General features: G+C 33.1%; 1 protein-coding gene and 1 pseudogene across 3 annotated transcripts in view; one reads left to right on the top strand and one right to left on the bottom strand.

Annotated features, from left to right (window-relative positions):
- GRID2 (glutamate ionotropic receptor delta type subunit 2) overlaps positions 1-24,305 on the bottom strand; it is a 1,467,015-nt gene that overhangs the window by 1,304,794 nt on the left and 137,916 nt on the right. The window lies entirely within an intron of this gene.
- LOC112670823 (protein transport protein Sec61 subunit gamma-like) lies at positions 544-739 on the top strand (annotated as a pseudogene).

Genomic DNA, 24,305 nt, shown 5'->3' with positions numbered 1-24,305 from the left:
AAGGTAAGTCCAACAATTGTCCTACCCTACAGCCTAAAGAACATTTCTAGACCATGGTAAAGTACAGGAGACTATAAGACATTCCAGAATAATCCCAAAGTACTTGTCATGATGTAGTCAGCAGAGTACTCATTAGTGCATGTGTGTTAGTACACTGTCTAAAACTGGAGAAAGAAACCCATGAAAGTAAAAAAAAAAAAAAAAAAGAAAGAAACCCATGAAAGTTGTAGGCGTATCATCCACCAAGGTTTACTTAAGGCTGAGGCTATTGGCTATTCTTAATACCAAAATAGAAAACCTTATAATAGGGCATTAATTACTTAGAACAATTTGCAAAAGAAAAACAACCTTGAAAAAATATATTAGAAACAACTCAAAATGAAACACATAGAGAAAAAATAAATTAAAAGATAGAGCATTAGTAACTCATGGGAAAACAAAGAAATCTGTACTTGTGTAGTTAGAATCCACAAAGAAAGGAGAAACAGTGCTATCTGTTCCTGGAATTTGAGGCATCAGCAGGTAGGCATCAAGGATTAGGTAATGTAGTTCATTGAGCCAAATTGGCAGTTTGCGAAGGATTAAATTCAGTTGGTTAATAAATCTACTAAACCTGACAGAAAAGAATGCCAGAAGATTGCCATGGCAACAGCAATATAATGTGCTATAATGGGAATCATTGGCTTTTTTTGTGAAATTGATCTATATCCCTATCAATAACATCATTGTTGGTGGCTGAACACTCCTTTACAAGTTTTTCATCTTGGGAATTAGTAAACAAGTGAGGATTTAAGAAGTTCATGAAGTAAAAATTTGCCTATATGTTTTGTGTTTGTTTTGTTTTCTTCCAAGATATTTTGTATTTCTGAATTTAAATAATTTCAAAAAAAGGAGCAGAAAAATATAATGGCTCTTTTTTATTCCTGAATTTGATGAAAACTATAAACCTGTAGATTCAAAAAACTTAACAAACCCCAAGCATAAGAGATATGCAAAGAATCAGACCAAGGCACATTATAATCAAATGGCTTAAAACTAAGGAAAAGGAGAACATCTTAACAGCAGCTAAAGGAGGGAGAAAAAACATAATATACAGAGGAACAAAGATAAAGAGCAAACTGACTTAATATCAGAAACAATGCAAGCCAGAAGACATGGATCAACATTTTTAAAGCACTGACAAATAAATTGTCAACTAATGATTTTCTTACCCAGAAAATAACATTCAAATACAAAACTAAAATCAAGACATTACATAAAAAATATATAAAATCAATCACTAGGCAGACCTTCATGTATAAAGAGAATGATCCAAATGTAAATATGGATTGGTACAAGTGAATGAACAACCTTAGGAATGAAAAATATGTGAATAAATGTAGCACATTTTTCCTATTAAAGGTCTTTAAAATATTGACTATTTAAAGAGAAAAATTATGATATAGTGTGAGGTTAGAACATATCCAGAAGTAAAATATATGGCAACAATAACACACAAGCCATGGGAGGAAAAAATGGGGGAATAGTGATTTCAATTTCCTCTACTATTTTATTTATTTATTTTTAAAGACTTTATTTATTTATTCATGAGATACAGAGAGAGAGGCAGAGACACAGGCAGAGGGAGAATCAGGCTCCCTACAGGGAGCCCTATGCGGGTGAGGAGGGGACCTTGATCCCCAGATGGGGATCACACCCTGAGCCGAAGGCAAATGCTCAATCTGAGCAACCCAGGCTCCTGATTTCCTCTACTATTTTAATGTGGTGTAGTATCATTTGATGGTAGACCCTGATAAGTTAAATATAAATACTATAAATCCTAAAGCAACCTCTAAAATAATACAACAAAGTCAATAAATAAGTCAACCAAAAGGCTAAAAGAATCAAAAACAAATCCTCAATTAATCCAAAAGGAAGCAAAGAAAGGGAACAAAGAACATCAGACAGAAAAGAAATAGCAGGATGTTAGACTTAAATTCAACCATATCAGAACCACTTTAAATATAAATGATCTTAACCAAATTGAAAGATAGAGACATTGAGATTGGATTAAGATTTTTAAAAAGCAACATCCAATGATATGTTACCTGTAAGTCCTACACTTTATTTTTTTAAGATTTTATTTATTTATTCATGAGAGACACAGAGAGAGGGGCAGAGACACAGGCAGAGGGAGAAGCAGGCTCCATGTGGGGAACCTGATGCAGGACTTGATCCCAGAATCCTGGGATCACAACCTGAGCCAAAGTTAGATGCTCAACCACTAAGCCAGCCAGGCATTCCAAACATACACTTTATTTATTTATTTATTTATTTATTATTTATTTATTTTTAAGATTTTATTTATTTATTCATGAGAGACATACACACACACACACACACACACACACACACACACACAGAGGCAGAGACATAGGAGGAGGGAGAAGCAGGCTCGATGCAGGGAGCCCGAGGCGGGACTCGATCCTGGGACTCCAGGATCATGCCCTGGGCCGAAGGCAGGTGCTAAACCACTGAGCCACCCAGGGATCCCCAAGACATAAGCTTTAAACACAATATACAAATACATTACAATAAAATAATGGAAAGCAAGATACTGGGCTTGCTCCAATCAAAGGAAAGCTGGATTAACTATATTAATATCAGGCAAAGAAAATTTCTGAGCAAAGAATACTGCCCTTTCTGAACAAACTATTATCAGATACAGAGAAGTTCATCTCCCAATGATAAAGGGGGCAATGCAAGAGAACAGAACAACTCTAAATGTTTATGTGTTTAATAACATCTGCAAAAAATAAAAAAATAAAAAAAATAAAAAAATAAAAAAAAAATAACATCTGCAAAAACACACATGGCAAAAACAGACTGGACTTCAAAGAGAAATCCAAAAATCTACAATCCCAGAAAGAAATTTCAACACCTCTCTCACAATAATTGATAGAAAATATATACAAGAATTCAATAAAGATGTTAAAGATTTGAACAACAATATTATCTAAAGCAACATTATTGATAATTATAGAGCACATCAACTAACAACAGCACAACACAAATTCCTGTCCGGTTAGTAGAGAATATTTACCATGACAGACCAATTCTGGGTTGAAATTCTGAGGAACCTAGAAATAAAAGGAAAATGCCTGAACCTGAAAACACCATGTATGAAAAATCTACAGCTAATGTTATACTTACTGGTGAAGACTATTAAGATGAGAAATGTGTCAAGAATGTTCACTCTCCTCTCTTCTACTCAACATTGTGCTAGAGATACTAGTTGATCCCATAAATCAGAAAAAATAAATATATCATCCAAAATTGAGGAAATAAAATTTGACTTACCAGTAGATGATATAATTATCATCAACAAAGAAAATTCAACAGAATCTACATAAAAGCCACCAGGACTAAAAAGTGGTTGCAAGGTTTCAAGATACAAAGTCAAACGGATCAAATAGACAAATTGATCATAATCATTAGTCATTAGAGAAATGCAAATTAGAATCACAATGAGATACTATCATGCTCGTGTTTCAATGTCTGAAATATTTTTCTTAAATGACCACACAAAGTGTTGCTGAAGACAGAACAACTGGGACTCTCATACTATCAGGGAGTAAATAAAATGGCATAACTATTTTGGAAAACAAATTGTCAGTTTCTTAAAAATTAAACATACATTTATTACATATAAACCAGCTGTTACACTTCTAAGCATTTATTCAAAATTTATATAGCATATATACATACAAAGGCTTGAGCAGTAATGTTCACAGCAGCTTTATTTGTAATAGCTAAAAATTAGCAACAATCCAAATGCCCAACAATATATGAATAGGTAAAAAAAATTCAACATATATTCATATAATAGAATACTACTCAGCAATAAAAAAACCACAATGAACTACTAATAAACACTGAAATATAAATGCCATAATATTATGACTGAGTTAAAGAAACAAGATCACAATGGAATATATAGTGTTTGAGTCCATTATATGTGTCTCTAGAAAATGCAAACTAATATAGCAACAGGATAATCAACATTTGCCTGGAGATGGAGTTTGCAAACGGAAATGTGGGAGGGAGGAACTACAAAGAAGCAAATGAAAACTGATGTGGGGGAGATAATCATTATCTTGATGTTATTATGGTTCATATACACATCAACTGTACAAATTATACAATTTAAATATGTATAGTTTACTGGGTATCATATATACCATAATAAAGCTGTTACATGTATATGTAAATTATTTTAATTGATTCTATTGGTCATTTACTACTATCACAAAAATCTTACCACTTAGAGTTAAAAAAAAAGTTACACAAATATAACATGTAATGTACCAGAAATGTTACAACTATCTTTATACTATGCAGCAAGCATAGCAGGGAAAAAAAAAATAGGAGATCTGTGTTCTAGTTCTGGTTTTGTAATGACTGGCTCACTGACTATGATTAAATCACTAAACCACTCAAGCCTTCCGTGTGCTCATCTGTAAAGTGAAAGGTCTGTACAAGATCATTGGTCTTTAGCCTTGTCTGGATTTATAGACCATTCTGGAGTATTAGTTTTTAGGAATGAGCAACTGAAGGAATTGAAGAATCACCCACAAAATTCTCTGTAAATCAACAATAATTAAAACACAATCCTTAACTTATTCCAATACCACACAGTAATTTTTAAACAACCCACACTTAACATGCCATTTCCTTGCCTTTCTACTATGTCATTTTGCCCTTACACTGCTCGGTTATATATACAAATGGTAAAATTCTCAAATGTTCCAGGAAATATGTTATCTTTCCTTGAACTGGCTTTACCTAACTATTGCATTTTGCTATTCACTGTCAGGATTTGTACCCAACACAACAATATACTACATGTCTACTTAAGATATTCTAGGAATACTGTACATGGAAAGTATTAATTTGCAAAATTAAAGTACATGTTTCTCAAAATTGAGCAGTATTCCAGTGAAGCAGTGAACACCACTGTTGTAAGTAATCTCTAAGGCCTGTTTTGGATCACTATTTTAAATCTGTAAAATCTGAAAAATTGTATTGATCATTCTTGTTTGCTATGAGTCACAGCTAACACACAATAAATGGAAATTCTGCTCACCTACGAAACACTAGTAGTTTCATGGCCTTGTACATCACTTAGCATACAACTGTAAGTCTGAACTATTTTAGCCAATTTTTGCGTAAAGCCCCTTTTTCTCCTTCTTAATACATTTCAGTTTTGGGTAAACTTTATTCCTTGGTTAGGTGTGGCAAACCTCCAAGAATCCAGGCAATTCCTTATATTTAGAAATATTGCATAAAGAATAGTCCCGGGGATCCCTGGGTGACTCAGCGGTTTAGGGCCTGCCTTTGGCCCAGGGCATGATCCTGGGCTCCCGGGAGCCAGTCCCGCATGGGCTCCTGCATGGAGTCTGCTTCTTCCCCTGCCTGTGACTGCCTCTCTCTCTCTGTGTCTTTCATGAGTAAATAAATAAAATCTTAAAAAAAAAAAAAAAAAAGAATAGTCCCTATTAAAGAGGAATGAGGGCTTCCTTTGACAATACTTAAATAAATTTGTAACTCTCTTTTTTCAGAAATGAATAAAGCTTGAATTATTTTAAAGCTTAATAATTGGTATTATTTTTTAAATCAAATTGGTATTATTTTTAAGTCAAAATATTGAATTATGCTCGGGCCATGTTTGAGAAGTTATTTTTCTACAGGGGTTAAAATTAAAGTGAAAAACATGTGCCTCCCTCTTCCTATTTTTTGGAAGTTTTATTTGGAAGTTTTTATTTTCTAGCTAATAAAGAAGAGAGAAATTTATTATTCAGGGAAAACTATCTTCTAAATTCAATGTCCACATCTAATTATAGTTTAGGATACTTACTTAGAGCCTTTAGAAATACCAGTGAAAATGGATCTTTTTCTATTCTCTTATTTGGGTTAAAATACTTGGCATCCTTTTATATAATTGCTTTCAAAGCAAAACTTTAATATATCTATGACATTATCTGTGCATTCAGTATGTTTGGAATATATTACAAACTAAATATTTTGTGTATATACAATGTTATCTCCTGGAATATAAAGAAATCAGTGTCTCCTTAATTTATTAATATAACTTAATTTTCAAATTTTAATCTTATTAAAGTAATTTTAGCATTTACTATTGTGAAAATAATTCAGAAAGCAATGAACTCTTCTCTGTGATTAAGCACCATGGTTTGCTTTATTACCTCCAAAATTCTCCATTAACATATTTTTTTAAAGATTTTATTTATTTATTCATGAGAACACAGAGAGAGAGAGGCAGAGACAAGTAGAGGGAGAAAGAAGCAGGCTCCATGCCGGGAGCCTGATGCGGTACTCGATTCCAGGACCCCCAAATCACAAACTGAGCCAAAGGCAGACACTCTACCACTGAGCCACCAAGGTGCCCCTCTCATTAAATTGTTTTTAATCATGCCTTCAAAGAAATAAAAATTATGGGGACCTCAAAGCTGATGGATTTGGGATTATTCTCCAAGATTTTTTTAATTTAAATTCAATTAGCCAATATACAGTACATCATTAGTTTCAGATGTAGCATTGAATAATTTATCAGTTGCATATAACACCCAGTGCTTATCATATCACGTGCTCTCCTTAATGCCCATCACCTAATTACCCCATCCCCACATCCACCTCCCCTGAAGCAACCCTCAGTTTGTTTCCTAGAGTTAAGGGTCTCCCATGGTTTTCCCCCCATCTCTGATGATTTCCCATTCAGTTTTCCCTCCCTTTCCCTATGAGCCTCTATACTGTTTCTTACATATCACATATGAGTGAAACCATATGTAACTGTCTTTCTCTGGCTGAATTATTTCACTCAGCATAATACCCTCTAGTTCCATCTATGTCGATGTGAATGGTAAATATTCATCTTTTCTGATGGCTGAATAACATTCCACTGTGTATATATATCATATTAAGATTCTGTATTTTTGTTGTGGTTTTGGTTTTCATTTCCTTTGTTTGGCCTTGTAGTTTGTGCCTTTTTCCTTAACTCTTCTCCTGGCCCAGTATCAATTTGTCTAACCCCCTTCTCATTGGATTGCTCCAACACTGAAGTCGATGCTATAACAAAAAACAAGCCTTTCATTCTCCCATAATAGTTTTTGAGAACAGAATACAAAATAACAGGAAACTAAAGAAAATATCTTCAAAGTAATAAGTCTCTTTGGTTAGGAATTTTCCGGATTGTTTAATATATAACCAAATATTTTGGGTAAATGGAAGTACATTAGATAATGGACAGAGGTTTTGATAGAACTAAGATCTAGTCCCAGTTCTTCCATTTTCTACTAGCTGAGTGACTCTGGTAAAGTCATTTCATTTATCTAAATTTTAATGTTCTTACCTCAAAACTTGAGCAAATTATAGCACCTATTCAGGATGATTATTGAAAACTTATACTACTCAATGATGAAAGCTTTTAACATGGAAACTGCTATGTTATGAACACTCAATAAATGTTAAATAACAATACTTTTGCTTGTATCTCCAGAACATAATCACAATGCTTGTAGTATGTAACTGTATTTCAGTTTGTATTGGGGGGATGAATTAACTTATCCTTCACTAGTTTATTTTTATTTATTTTTATTTTTTTATTTTTTATTTTATTTTATTTTTTTAATAATAAATGTATTTTTTATTGGTGTTCAATTTGCCAACATACAGAACAACACCCAGTGCTCATCCCATCAAGTGCCCACCTCAGTGCCCATCACCCATTCACCCCCACCCCCCGCCCTCCTTCCCTTCCACCACCCCTTCACTAGTTTAGATAATAGCTGACATAGCCTGGGTTAATTAAAATCTCTATGATATATATAAACTATTGATAATCTAGTTCTTCTTTGGGTTGAATTTTCATATACTCAGATAAATTTACATTTTTATTATATATGCAGCTTTAATATGATTATTTTATAGCACCCATTTCCAAGACATTCTAAGCTGTTAAAGGACATATAAAATATCATTTATTCAAGATGAAAAAAATGGGGTCAATTTAAGCCTAGCTTTATAGATATTAACAATTTACAGAATGTAGAATAAATTTTAAAAGCTACACAGTCTAATCGGTTTAACAGAACAGAGAGAGAAGAACAGAACAGAGGGAGAAGTAAAATATAGAAAAAATCAAAAGAAACAATCTAAAAAATAAAAAGTGCAAAACTCATTTTTTAAAAAAGAAATACAGGTATAAATCCATGTAAAAATTCTAAAAACAATGAAAATCTAAATGAACAATACAAAAGGATTTTGTGAGAATGTCAACCTCTGCCTGTACAGGATCTTTATTTTGTCTACATTGTCTATTGCTTACTAGAGGTAAATTAGTAAAATTTGCAATTTTGGTTGTTTATTACCACATTTATAAGTCAAGATTTATGCATATGTGTTAGACGCTTTTCACATTGGTGGAAATGGGTAGAAAACTGAACTGACCTTGGTGTTAACATCTCATTATTTATTCTCACCTAATTTAATACCAAGACTAAACAGAAGAACATGTCAAGCAGGATTTCCAAACAAACAAGATTATGATGCTTTATGAACTGCAAATAAATACTTAAGTAGATACTTTTAAAATGAAAGATTCAATTAGAGGAATGTTAAGTTTTTCCTCAATGAAGATTCTGATGAAACTGCAAAGAAAAGTGCCCCATCATTCACATCCCCGGTAGGTTTACTTTTTTGAAGTACTGCTTTAGCTTCCCATGAGAATTAGGCATTTTTCTGTACAGGTACTGTATTTTATTAATGCTCCTATTTTTAAATAAACTGTTTACAATTAAACACATTTCTAGCTCCTGTACAAAACTGTAAGCTCCTTGAGATCAATGAACTTGTCTTTTTCATTTTTGATTCCTTGGATCCTGACACACACTATCAAATGATAGTTGAACTGAAAACGATATATTGGATTTACACATTACCTTTTTTGAGGTGTCAAACACCTCAAATATTATATACAGTGACAGTATTAGTAGGCATCATATTGCTTTGTCATCAGCAGAAAATAGGTAAATATATTGTCATATTTCATCTAGACTCTGCTGAAGTACATAGAGCAAAAAGTTAATATACCTACTAAAACTTTCCTGATATGAAGGGATACAGCTTTATGTTGAATATTAAAGAGAACAATCTTTCTTTCTTTTAATTAAACTTAGATGATCTAAAGCCTCCGTTTGAATTGGGGTTAGGAGAGGGAAGAGAATGTAGCAAAAAAATCCTCCTAGAATACAGTGAGAGTAAATTGTTGCTCACAGAAAAAGTACAATTAAAGTAGTTTCAACCAAAGCTATGCTAATTCCACTCTTTCTCATTCCTTTGGTCCTTGCTAGAACAGCCCTAATTTCTTCATTAGAAACAGATTATAGACTATATATGATATGATAAGAAGAAATGATGGAGATGAGAAAAACCATATGCTCTACAATTTAGGAAAGGCTATTTTATGAATGTTCAAGAATGGGGTGAGGAATGTTCATTGAAAGTGATTTATCAAATAAATTGGGGGGAGAGCAAAGGGAAGCAGTATTTAAATGGAAGAGAAGCTGAAGAAAGTAGTAATTGGGTTAAAAAAAAAAAGGAAAAGGAAAAGGAAAAAAGAAACAAATAGAGGTGGTAAGGTAAGACTCTAAGATGGAGACTGGGACCAGCAGATTCCTCAGACCTCAATGAGTCTAACAACTAGTATCCCAATTCTCACCCATGGAAGAAAGGTAGACAAGAAAGAGTCAAATCTCTCTTAAGATTAGCAATAGGAAGCGTAAATCCTAATATTCCTGACTTTTTAATATAAACTTCATTAAACAAAAAGAAGCTATGTAAGGACAGATATAAGAAGAAAAATAAGTATGGAAATTAATAAATGAAGAGTGACCTTCAGCTCATTTTTATAAATCATTGTTGACCATTTCAGTGAAATGGATTTGATACCTCAAGTTTGAACACAGATTTGTCTAAGTCCCTTGATTTCTGTTGATCTTGGAGTTGAGACTCACTGTTGTTAAACTTACCACAGACTTTTGTTTTATTTTCCAAAAGATATATACGAATGATTAAAAATAAGACCTAAGTAAGTTAAACTATCCTCATAAATTGTATGGTTCAAAAATTTCAGAAAAAAATCTGTGATGATAGAATTTATTCTGCATACTTAAACTCAATGAGATGAATCTGTGTGTATACTTAAGTATACACATCAATATCCCAAGTGAGGGCTTCTACAGGAAGAGTGAGTTTACTATAATTTAATGGCACAGAAAAAATACAAATGATTTTACAAGCAAGAACCCTTAAAGAAAATTCTAAGTGGATGAAAGCAAAAACCTCGGCTTGAGAGAATAACTTACAACATTTAGATTGACAATAGTTTCTGACCTGAATTCTGAAACAGAATTATGAAATAAAACACTATCAGTTTCACATGAGAACTTTACAGTAACTAATTACTACATTTCAGAATCATTGTTGGACTTTCACTGCAAATTCAATAAATAATCATTTAATAAGAGCCTTAAAATTGATAAAAATATTATACACATAGATATTATTATATATTTACGTATATAAGTATATATATAAATAAATATTACATAAATAAATATTTATTTTTATAAATAATATATGGTTTATTTTATGATGCAATAAATTTACCTTTCTTATATAAACATGGATTTACATGAAAATTGACATTAAATCTATCCAAATTTGAACCAGAGAAAACTGTGTCCATAATAATAAATGAGAATCTATTTCTTCTGATCTTTAGTGGCCTCAATAAAAATGAGAGCTTGGTCAGGCATCACAACACATTTGTGTAGCCAAATGTAACTGTGTAACAGTTCTCAATGGCTTCATCTTTGGTCTGGAAGACCCTCAATGATATATCAAGAGTGACTTAAAGGGTGTTCTATGAGGAAGCATTTACTTTTTTTTTTAAAGCAAGATAGGGATCCCTGGGTGGCGCAGCGGTTTAGCGCCTGCCTTTGGCCCAGGGCGTGATCCTGGAGACCCAGGATCAAATCCCACGTCGGGCTCCTTGTGCATGGAGCCTGCTTCTCCCTCTGCCTGTGTCTCTGCCTCTCTCTCTCTCACTGTGTGCCTATCATAAGTAAATAAAAATTAAAAAAAATAAATAAATAAAATCTTTATTTAAAAAAAATAAAAATAAAAAAAAATAAAAGCAAGATAATTTAATTACCTAACTCAAAGTACAAGAAAATAACTATTTTAGGAATATATCTTGGTTAGGGAAGCCCTTAGATTACAAACTAGAATATCATCTCCCTAAGTAGCAAGTCTTTTCCTTATCTTAACCAATTCTCTTTTTTGAGTATTCAGAAAATAACAACAAAAATATTTTGATATTGAATGGTGATCTTCAGCATTATTGAAAATCTTTACTCTTTTTAAAAAGATTTTATTTATTCACAAGAGACACAGACAGTGAGGCAGAGACACAGATATAAGGAGAAGCAGGCTCCTTGCAGGGAGCCCAATGCAGGACTCAGTCCCAGACTAGGATCACGCCCTGAGCCAAAGGCAGATGCTCAACCACTGAGCCACCCAAGCATCCCAACCTTAACTTTATCTTAAGCTAAAATATATATTTGATTCTAACTAAGAGTTGATAGAAAAAAATCAACAGACACATGAGGACCCGTTTTAAAAAATTTATCATATTTTTAAACAATGATACAGTGAAACAAAGTTGACTTTCTCCCACTGTATCTATCCCGAATAGCAAACTCTTTGATAGGAATGGTCAAGAATCCTGCTTGAGTACAGTGGTACTATTAAAGATAAAGCCTCCTTGCCAGATTCTGATGGGTAGACAACTGCAGTGTTTGACATCAACCATAAATACACTTTTAATTTAGTGATGTGAGTATTAAGAGTTGTAATTATATATTGCTCTTTATCGACCTTCCCAGAGGGAAAATAAAAATTTGTTTGCTTTCTGTTTTCAAACCCCTGGCCAGGAGCCCTAAAGGAATTATGTGTTCATAAAGTAAAGTACTATGTTCTGGAGCAATGCTTATTACTACTTGAATGCATAAAGTCTTTCTATATTTTGTAATGTCCCAAATAATAGGGCATTCTATCTGTACAGAGATTACCACAATATACAAAAATTTCAGCTACAGAGGATGCAATATAAAAATGTCAGGGGTATGGTTAAAAATACATAAGGACTTGAATTATATACTTCTAACCTGATGAACATTTTCCTTGGGAACACTACCTACAAATTACCTGCAAATTTAGCATGAGAGAAAATAATTGAAAATATTCATTGAAAATAATCATTGTGTCAAATCTGCTCTAATGTACTGAAAAAGATAAAATGAAAAATACCCAATCTACACTGGTAACCATATAAAAAAATTTAAACAACACTCAAAAGAAAAACAAACAAAAAAGCCACCACACATAATCATTCAAAGCTTCCTTGAGATTAAAAGTTAGATAAAATCAGATATCATATGTAAAGCACCTAGAGAAGACACTAAAACTTAGTTGGGGTTTGATATAATTGGATATAAATTTTAAACTTATCAATATGAGAAACAAAAATAACTTCAAAAGCTTCATGCAGAAAGTATATGTCAGAGTTAAGGAAGGAAACACAAGTGTAAGTTTAGGTTTTATGGGTTTAAGAAAGAAAATCTATGCTATGACTAATATGTTTTTGGAATCTATAATTTTATAGGAGGTAGCTATATAGTCATCTATACTAGAAGATTATTTGACCTCTTAGGAAAAAGACATATGGAGAGTATATGGAATCATTCCTCATTTTACATTTCTTCGAGTTTTTGGCTAGAAAACATGACGAATATACCTGATTAAATATTTTACTCTAAAACATTTGCTTTACTACATGTTACAAAACATGAACTAACATGATGGATAGATACTTCACATAGTATACTCCTTGGCTGAGTTCTGTAGGAAGTTCCACATGCTCAAACTCAATTCTACTTCCATACCTATACAATAAGTAGAAAAAGTAGGCTTAGGGGCACCTGGGTGGCTAGTGGTTGAGCATCTGCCTTTGGCTGGGGTCGTGATCCTGAGGTCCTGGGATTGATTTCCACATCAGACTCCCTGCAGGGAGCCTGCTTCTCCCTCTGCCTATGTCTCTGCCTCTTCTCTGTGTCTCTCATGAATAAATGAAATCTTTCAAAAAAAAAAAGAAAAAAGAAAAAAGAAAAAGTAGGTTTATATGCTTAAATGTGTAAATATATGTAATTTTCTGGAAAAACTAGTGTAGATCTTAAAACTTGCATCAAAGAATTTTAACTAAACTTTGGAGAAAATATTTTAAAGGACTGAATCATTTTTCACAAACTTGAAAACTGATGATCACTTTAAAATCTCACTGTTGAATGGAATATGTAAAGAACACTTACTAAGATATTTTTACAAAGATATACACAAAGATTATTCAGTAAATCTGGGCATATTGTATTAGAACAAATTACAAATGAATAAAATATACATCTGCAAGATAGTAAAATTCTTGTGGTATCTTTGTAAAGTAAAAAAAAAAAAAAAGCAAATGATCTATTGCAATTCAAGTGCATAAACCAGACTTATGTACACAATGATGGCAAACATCAAAAAGTAGTAACTGACAAAAGTAAGTTATAGAAATATTCTGTAGTATATATCACACATAAAATTTTTAGATGTAAAACAATAAATATTTATGATAAATACATATATGGCAAAATAGGTATAAGGAATAAAGGAGGAAAATAGATGAGGGTGGTATATATATTGAGCTTCAAAAGTTTCTTTATGTAATATTATTTTTTAAACAGATCCCATATATTAAAATGTTGATAAAAGAAAGAAACCTGGCTGCCTGATATGCACTTTTTTCCTAGATTATTCGTTCTCCTTCTTTTATACCATGGTGTACTTTTTTAAAAGAACAAAATAATGACATTAGTGTACAATTTTACTAAATTTACAAAAACTTTCAAGAAATATATTTCAGATTCAAAGAGTTCAGAATTTCAAATAAGACCTGCTTATTTTAGGCTTTCAAAGCCTGTGATAATCATATTTCCACTAAAAGTCAAAACAAGACAGAAGAAAAGAAAAACGATCATACTACTTTTAAAATCATTTGGGAACTAAATTTAAGAACCAAATGATGATTATAAATAACAACTGTAAGTATTATATATTACTGAAGTTAGTTTTCCTCCATTCCAGGTGGATATGTTAGTAGTTCTCCTACTTTGCCATCCATCATACATGACATGTGGGGAACTTTTGTACAATATCCAGGCTTTTCTCCATGATATTTAGGAGGAAGGAAGTAAGGAAAGGCTGGATAGTTTTGCATAAGAACTACAGCATTACTGGGTTCTCTGATGTCCCTTTATAAATAAAACTGAGTACTTAACTGGCCTACATATTCACACCAATGCTTCTTGCCTCTGGAAGAATATCTGTTCACTCTATTATCTGGACCATACCATATTGCCTTTCAATATCTACATCACCGTATTACATTACATATAAAAGGAGTTATTTCTGGCTTAGGCCAAATTTTTTTTTTTGTTCAAACAAACACCTATAAAATGTTCAGTATCTTCTAGGCCTTAAAGTATTCAGGGCCCCTCAAAGAAACAGAAACTGGAGTTACATATATAGAGTAAGTAATACATACACACAGATACACAGCATTTGGAGAGAGAAAGAGAGATTGATTAATTGATTGGCTGATTATGAAGAACCAGCTCACTCAATTATAGAAGCTTAGCAATTCCAAAACATACTGGGTAAGTCAGAAAGCCGAAAACCAACGGAAGAGTTGCACTCTGAGTCCAAAGATGGTATACTGGCAGAATTTCCTCTACCTCATTGAAGATCATTTTTTTTCCTATGAAGCCCTTCAAATGATTGGAATGGGCCCACTCAAAATAGGAAGGATGATCTGCTTTATTCAAAGCTTACTGATTTAAATGTTGACCTCATCTAAAAACTGCTTTCACAGAAACATCTATACTGATGTTTTACTAAATATCTGAGTATCATGACCTAGCTACATTGACACATAAAATTAACCATCACAAATGAATATACACTTCAGTTAACATAGAGTAAAATCTGGGGTAGGCATGGTGTATATGTTCACATTTTGGGGAAGACAAACCTTAATGTTCAAAGACAAAATAGAAAGGAAGAAAGACAATATAATAATTAACATGGGTGAACAAACAAACCTGGAATTCTGGAAAGTAAAATAATAAGATTTTTATATTTCTTTTTTCATGCAGTAGTACTTTTTACTTTGAGGTTGTTTAAGTAAATACTAAAGATAAATCATAAGCACTGTTTAGAGGTGCTTTATTTTTGTTTTTTTAAAGATTTTATTTATTTACTCATGAGAGACACAGAGAGGGAGAGACACAGGCAGGGGGAGAAGCAGGCTCCATGCAGGGAGCCCGACGTGGGACTAGATCCAGGGACTACAGGATCATGCCCTGGGCTAAAAGCAGGTGCTTAACCGCTGAGCCACCTAGGCGTACCTAGAAGTGGTTTAAACTATACTAGGTTATGCTAATACATTATACATTAAGAGTGCTCATGTCCCAGTGGATATTTCACTTAGACTATGACATATTTGTATACTAAATTATTTATAACAATTACACACATTTCCATATTTATACTTGAGTCACAAAGATATCTATACTTCTTTTAACCTATGGACTTTTTATATGCTTTCCACTCTTTTTTTTTATAAAGGTTAGAATCTGTCATATTGTAATAAAATAACGTGAATAAATGATGATTTTGAAAATAAAATTGTTTTCAAATATAATATTTCCTCCTTCAAATAAAGCATCTTCTTTAAAATTAATGCTCCTGAAATAAAAAGTGTTTCAGTTCCAAAAGAGAAACTAAAATCACTGGAATTAAAGAAACTTGCATCAGTCTGCTATTATGGTCCTTTAACTGCCAGGTGCATGAAGCACAGGAAGTACATAGTTTCTGCCAACACTCTTTAATGGCACTTTATTCAAATTTCTGGCATAACACCCATCACATGTATTTTTTTTCCTTAGATATTTATATGACTAACTTTCCCAGTAGATTTTGAACTCTGTGGACTCTGAATTTCCAAAACACTAGGTACAGACCTCAGACACGTAGAAAACTTCTCAATACAGGTTTGATAAGTGAATCAAATGAACTGAATGCCAATTACATTTACCTGGAACTATCCATGCTCCATAGAAAAGTATAAATTAATTAAAATTATTGATTTATGAAACGTAAAAATAATTCAATGCAGGGAATCTACTACTGTAAAGGTAATTTTAACACAAAATAAAATAGAAGACAAAAATACTAAAAACGGTGGTACTTTGCATCTATAGCTCTCCTTCTTTCCAGGCAGTTCCTAAAGAGACTCTGTGAACCACTGTGACTCCTCTGAGAAGTTTAAAAAATTACCATTGAAGACTAATCCCCAAATCTGGCAGGTAAGGTTTTTAAGGTAGAATGTATTTAGATGAATTGACCAAGGTCACAGATTTAATTCAGTGACTGACAACTGACCCAGGAGTAGAATTGGGTCATCTGATTCATTGGTTCATCTGCCATCACCATGCATATCATAGAGACTAATAATTTTGGAAAATTTTGCATCCTTAAGAGTTTATTTGGGGAATAAAATAAACACAAATTTAAAGTTACAAACATTTCACTCTCATGCTAAAATGAAAAGATACGATAAATTTTAGCTAGCAGAACTTTTTGGCATAGTTGAAATATACCAATTATGTTGAAAGGAAAGTACTTCCAGCTATTTCTAACCACATAGTTCATGCCTGATTTAGTCATTCCCCTTTATGTCATCACCTCATAGTGAAAAATAGCTTCATTTATAATAGGTGTTGAAATTATTTGCAAAAACAATGTCATAAAGGCAGAAATATTATTTTTATTTCAAAGCAATAAAAATGTGTAGTAGATAAATTTCTTTAAGGGAGAGGGAGCAAGAGTTCAACTCAAACTCCTATATACAGACTAATATAGGCTTATCCCAATTAAACTTTGAAAATACTTCTTTTACGTTTTATCCTTAATATATATTCATATACTTTCTCTAAGAAGAAATGTCATATTTCTTGAGAAGCTCAGCTAAAAATTAAATCAATCTTAAAATTATAAACTACCTATATAATACTTCTAGCCCAAAGCTGATGCTCAATAAATTACTGTGGAAAAGAATTTTAAGTGAATGAGTAAGTAAATGAAAACTATATTATTCTCTTCCCTTTAATAAGACAGTTCTTCAAGTCAGCTAAATACTCAGCTTGATTTGGGTATGTGGATGAAGCCTATATTCTCTTGATGCATATGAAAGTAATATGTATTTTCCCTTCATTCTAGGTGTATTTTCTATGCAAGGCACTGAGCTAAATAACTGAGATATAATCCCCGCCTTTAAGTTCCTTATAATCTAGCAGACAGACATAAATAATGCAATGGAAAATGTGATGTGCTATTAAAAAAACATAATTAATGTATCATAGAGAATTCTTTGATGAATAAAAGACAAGATTAGGGAAGGGCTCATGGAGTTCAAATTCAATTTGAATTTGGTTTTAAAATATACTCAGAAATTGAGGTGATAAAGAGGAGGAAGAGAAAATAAATACAGGGAGAATAATGTGAACAAGCCTGAAGGTAAGAAAACATTGAATATATAGACTACAAGAGGTTCATGTTACTTTCAAGGAGTGTGGAAAATAACCCTAGAAAGACAGGTTAAAGAGAAGAGGATGTATTAATGCCTGATATATAAAGCATAAGATTAATTATTGAAGGATTTGAGGCACAAATCTTGCCTAACATATCTGTGATTTAAAACAACAATGTGTCTAATTTAGATAAGAGGGAGAAGATAAAGGAAACAGGATGACTAATTAGGGTTTATCATAACTAGCTAGAAAAGGGGTAGTGAGAAATAAACTCGTATTTCCTATTAGTGTGTAGTACTTTACTATTACTGTAATTTACATATTGTTTGTCATTCCATACATAAAGTATAACTGTCAATACATGATACAGATTCCAGAACTGATATTTACATTTGATCCTTTATTTTTTTTAAGGATTTATTTATTTATTGGGAAGAGGGGGCAGAGGGAGAGGGAGAGAAGCCTTAAGCAGACTCCCCTGCAAGAGCAGAGCCCAAAGCAAGGCTCAATCCCAGGACCCTGAGATCATGACCTGAGCTGAAATCAAGTTGGATGCTTAACCAACTGAGCCTCCCAGGTGCCCCTGATCCTTTGCTTTAGAGCCACACCTCACACAGACCTTATCTTTTTCATTAATGCAAGTGACTTTGACTTCTCCTGACTTTTTTCTCTGATTGGCATCCTCTACACTAGCCAGTGTATTCATTAGACACCAATATTGCAGGTTTGAATTTAATGGAAAGAAGTTAAGAACTCCTAATCATCAAATTCTACTAGAATAAGATTTTACTCACAAGATTTTACTTTTAAAATATATTCCATGGGGATCCCTGGGTGGCGCAGCGGTTTAGCGCCTGCCTTTGGCCCAGGGCGCGATCCTGGAGACCCGGGATCGAATCCCACATTGGGCTCCCGGTGCATGGAGCCTGCTTCTCCCTCTGCCTATGTATCTGCCTCTCTCTCTCTGTGACTATCATAAATAAATAAAATTTAAAAAATAAAATAAAATAAAATATATTCCATAGCTGAAATAAAAAAAAAAAAACATAAGAAACGATATACGTGTGACACCTGGTTGGCTCAGTGGTTGAGCATCTGCCTTCAGCTCAGTCATGATCCCGGGGTCCTGGGATTGAGTCTTACATCGGGCTCCCCATGGGGAGCCTGCTTCTCCCTCTACCTATGTCTCTGCCTCTCTCTCTCTCTCTCTCTCTCTCTCATGAATAAATAAATAAAATTTAAAAAAAAAAAAAACCCCGCAAATGTTGGTGATGATGTGGAGAAATAGGAACCATTATACACTTGTTAGTGGAAATGCAAATTGGTACAGTCACTTGTGGAAGACAGTATGGAGGCTCCTCAAAAACTTAAAAATAGAACTATCCTGAGATCTAGTAAATGCACTACTGGGTATTTACCCAAAATGTATGAAAACATGAATTCAAAGGGATATATGCACCCCTATGCTGATTGAAGCATTATTTACAATAATCAAGACATGGAAGAAACTCAAATGTCCATCAATATATGAATAAAGAAGATATGGTGGTGAGGCATATATATATACATGTATTTCTGTCATATATATGTATATATACTTGTAAATATATATACACCACATATAACCATATATATATATATGATAGAAAATTATTCAGCCATAAATAAGAATGAAATCGCCAGTTGCAATAACATGGATAGATCTATAGACCATAATAGTAAGTGAAATAAGCCAGTCAAAGAAAGACAAATATCACTTATTTGTGTAATTTAAGAAACAAAACAAACAAGCAAAGTTGAGGGAAATGGAGACAAATCAAGAAACAGACTCTTAACTATAAAGAACAAACTGATGGTTACAGAAGGGAAGTGGGTTGGGTTGGGTTGAAATAGGTGACAGGGATTAAGAGTACACTTATCTTGATGAGTGCTGAGTGATGCATGGAATTGTTGAATCACTATACTGTACACCTGAAACTAATATAACATGTATGTTAACTACATTGGAATTAATATTTAAAAATAAATGAAATAGATCCAAACTAACATGTAAGACCATTTAAGACTTTTCCTTGTAGAATTGCAGGTTAATGCCAAATTTCTCATGGGAGCGCAATTTCCCATTCTTATAGAGCCACCAAATCCTAAAGGTACTAGGAAAAATATGTAATTCCCAATACACACTGTGTAATATTATATATAAGTCTCTAATGTGAGTTTGATTATTTATAATTTTCCCTACCATTCCCCAAAATGCTAAGCGGATAAGCGGATTTTTTTTTCTGGGAAAGCTGCCAAAAATTTCATTTTATTGCTTCCATTGAGAAACACATTTCGTACTTTAGAAAGAACACTTTTCATTGTAATATAATTTTGGAATTTGGAAAGATTGGAGAATGTCCTAAATTTCTGATGTATCATCCACCAACTGACGTTAACTTATTTCTAAATAAATAATTTACCTATATAAATATGATCTTTATAAAATTGTTCATTAAGAATTGAAAAATCTGGCAGCCCGGGTGGCTCAGCAGTTTAGCGCCGCCTTCAGCCTGGGACATGATCCTGGAGACCCCGGACTGAGTCCCACATCGAGCTCCCTGTGTGGAGCCTGCTTCTCCCTCTGCCTGTATCTCTGACTCTGTGTGTGTGTGTGTGTGTGTGTCTCGTGAGTAAAAAAATAAAATCTTAAAAAAAAAGAATTGAAAAATCTCTGTGATCTGATCAAGAATATCACAAGCATATTAAGATCATATAATTTACTATTACACTCTGTATCAAACAGTGACCTAAAGTTTAATAAGCTCCCTACATTTAACAAAATACACCTTACATTTACTCTTACGAGCTAGATGAGGACACATTTAGAGACCTCCTACCCTTTTTCCAGCCTCTCTTCCCAGGTCAAGTAAGAGAAGCTTGCTTTCAGAGCCCCAGTCACAACGGTCTCATATTTCCTAAAGCATACTGTTCCTCCTCATTTCCTATTAATATGTCCCTATATTCTATTCCTTCTCATTAGAACACTCTTCCTCCACTGTATTCCTTGACGCTGTTTACTCATTCTCCAGATTTCTGCTCCCACAACACTCTTTCAAGGATAGCTCCCAGGCTCAACTCTAAGCCTAGCTGAGAATAGGCTCTTCTGATTCCTTGTACTTTTCCTTCCTACATTCTTTCCAGGTGCAATCAAGTAATCAATTATGTAGTGGACTATTTGAGGGATATAAAAGCATTAGAAAATAAGTTTTTTGATGAATACTGGAATAAAACTTTTGCAAAAGCAGAGTAATGTCTCTATTTTTCACCTAACACTTATTAGGTGAGAAGTATTTTGCCTGTGAAACTCACTGAATCCTTATGGGATAAATGAATTAAAATATTACTCCAAATTATTAAAAAAATTAGAGGTATTATTTTTTCTTACACATGAATTGCAGTGCCCTTCAAAGTGATACACTCTATTAGATGTTTTCTAGTTGTTCCACCAACTATAACTGAGAAATAATTTCCTTTAAAATTGTTTTAATTAATTGAAATTTAATGTAGTACTATAAAAAGTAGCACAAATTTCCATTCCTCAATCATGAGGTTGTAAAATATTGATGGCTAGAAGCACAATAAAATCTCTACCATACAGGAAACATATATTAATAACATTTAAAAGTCAACATTTTAGAAGGGATTTTATTAATACTATAGTTCTGTTTTGTGAGTTTTTGGGTAACAAAAAATATGAATTACTGAAAAGTAATCCAGAAACACTGTAGAAGTGCAGATTTAATGTGAATATTCCCCATGGTACATGAAACTACAATATTTGTGCATACATAAGATTCTCAGAACAATTTTCTGAGATAAACATAATGGATTTTTAGTTATACTTATGTTTTACTTTACCAATAAAACTGTATATGTATGGGGAATCAATAGTTAGGTTCTTAAGGTTTGAAAAAATGTGTATCAAGAGACCTAAAGGTATTGGCCAAATTTATTATTGTGCTTAATACCCACAATCCACCAACCTAAGTGTTCTTCTTTATATTCCTCCCTGTCCATAACAGAATTAGGAAGTCAAATAACCACCAAGTGGAAAAAAGATACAAATGTTATTATTTTGTCATTGTTTAAGGTAGGTAAAAACATTTTTATGACTTGTCTACAGGCACTCAAATTTCATTAATACTACCAGAGCAAACAGCATGTAATCTGTTATCAATCATATTTCTCAAAAAATGTCACGACATTCATACACACTTTGTAGCACTGAGATATAGTGTTCTTTTTCTTAAGCCCTAACTGGGAGGTATTTCAGAGAAATCTAATTATGCTTTGGCCATGGCCAAAGTGTGCATCCCGTGGTCTAGTGCATATATATTTGCAATTATATTAAGTTTTGCCTTTGCCCACAATCATTATTTTAATGTCATTAAGGAAGAAACGGTAGTCTTGATTTTTGTATGAGGAGTGTAATTTAGCTTTCCAAAGTTATGAAGTATTAAAAAAGGATCCTATACATAGCTTAAATATTTTCTACTTGTAATAGAAGACAAACATTTGAGAGGAAAATTAAAAGATGACTTGTAGCTTTTCTTTTCTGGATGCTAAAAATCATTCAAAAAGAGTAGATAACAGTATACAACAATGCACCCAATGGGCAAGTTGCTTGTGTATTTGTCTTTTCTGATATAACAGATAATAATACATAGAAATTTTAATACATAAGTGAAAAAAATCCTGAAAACAGGGTATCCTAATAATGTGATATCTAGGATAGTACCTAAAAATGAAAATATTTTAAAGTATTCATTAATAATTCATTGGGAGGGGGATTCCTGGATGGCCAAGCAGTTTAGAGCCTGCCTTCAGCCCAGGGTGTGGTCTTGGAGACCCGGGATTGAGTCCCACATCAGGCTCCCTGCATGGAGCCTGCTTCTCCCTCTGCCTGTGTCTCTGCCTCCCTCTCTCTGTGTCTCTCATGAACAAATAAATACAATCTTTAAAAAAATAATTCATTGGGAGAAATAAATATGTATTTAAATATATATACACACACACATATATGTGTGCATGCATGTACATATATCTTGTGGCATCCATGAAAATGCATCACTTCCATTGGCCTCCCCAAATTTTATAAACCCTCTGCTGTATCTAAGTTTCTGCCAATCCAACCTTTTTTTTTTTTCTCCTCCCTTCTCTTATTTCTGCCCAGGGATCAGACTTGCATCATTGTCTGTGACTCCCTGCCTTCTTTGGACTCTTCCCTTCCTTTCCTCACAGACAGTCACCTAATATATCTCTGCATAACTAATTCTAGAATGACATTTGCTTTTTAGAAGACAAGATCTAATGCATATGTGCATACACATATTCACATATACCACATATTCATAAGTAGATAGAAACAGAGACAAATAAATGAACAGGTAGGTGCATGTGTATATGCATATATGTGTGTGTATACACACGCAATCACATGAATGAGTAGGGGAAAAGTGACAAAATATGATAGGAGTAAGTACTTCCATATATATGTTTTTCTCACACATTCTAGTTATGTGCACTATTCTCATTTTTATGCTTAAAATGACACAGAACACTTCATTATTTTGGATTAACAATATGTAAATTTGCTAACCAAAGCATGATAGTAAGGCAATGCTGATACTAGTAATAGAATTTTCAGATGTGCTATACAGGACATATATATGGCATAAACGTTATTATTTCTATTAAAATTTTTACTTCTAGGGTATCTACGTTTGGTAGTTAAAGGTCTAAAAGTAGTTTTCTACTATTATAAATACATGAAAGAAGATTATATCTGTCTTTGTACTGCTGTGTTCTTAATGGTTATAAGAGCTAAGAATGAATAATGAATTGAATGAATGAATGAATGAATGAATGAATACAGAGAAATTCAATCATAACTAGAAAAAGCCTCACATTTATAGAAGAAACATGTGTTTTCAACTAAGAAAGCAGAATACTGGCAGCCCGGGTGGCTCAGCAGTTTAGCGCCGCCTTTGGCCCATAGCATGGTCCAGGAAACCCAGGATCGAGTCCCACATGGGGCTCCCTGTATGGAGCCTGCTTCTCTCTCTGTCTGTGTCTCTGCCTCTCTCTCTCTCTCTCTTCCATGAATAAATAAATAAAATCTTTAAAAAAAAAAAAAGCAGAATACAAGGTAGTCTAATTCTGGCTTTGCCTTGGTGCTTTATTTCTAGTTATAATAAAGTCCAAATACTTCCAACTCAACTCCTTAGACCCTCCAAAATCTAATTTTCCAGGTTCACTCTAAAATAAATATTTAGGATTATTTGTTCCAACTCTGTGAAAAAAAGTCTATGGAATTTTGATAGAGATTGCACTAAATGTGTAGATTGCTCTGGGTAGCATAGACATTTTCATAATATTTATTCTTCCAATCCAAGAGCATGGAATGTTTTCCATCTTGTGTCTTCCTCCATTTCTTTCATAAGCGTTCTTTAGTTT

Source organism: Canis lupus, chromosome 32, assembly GCF_003254725.2.
Source record: "Canis lupus dingo isolate Sandy chromosome 32, ASM325472v2, whole genome shotgun sequence".
NCBI lineage: Eukaryota > Metazoa > Chordata > Mammalia > Carnivora > Canidae > Canis > Canis lupus.
This window is presented reverse-complemented; position numbering and strand designations above follow the sequence as displayed.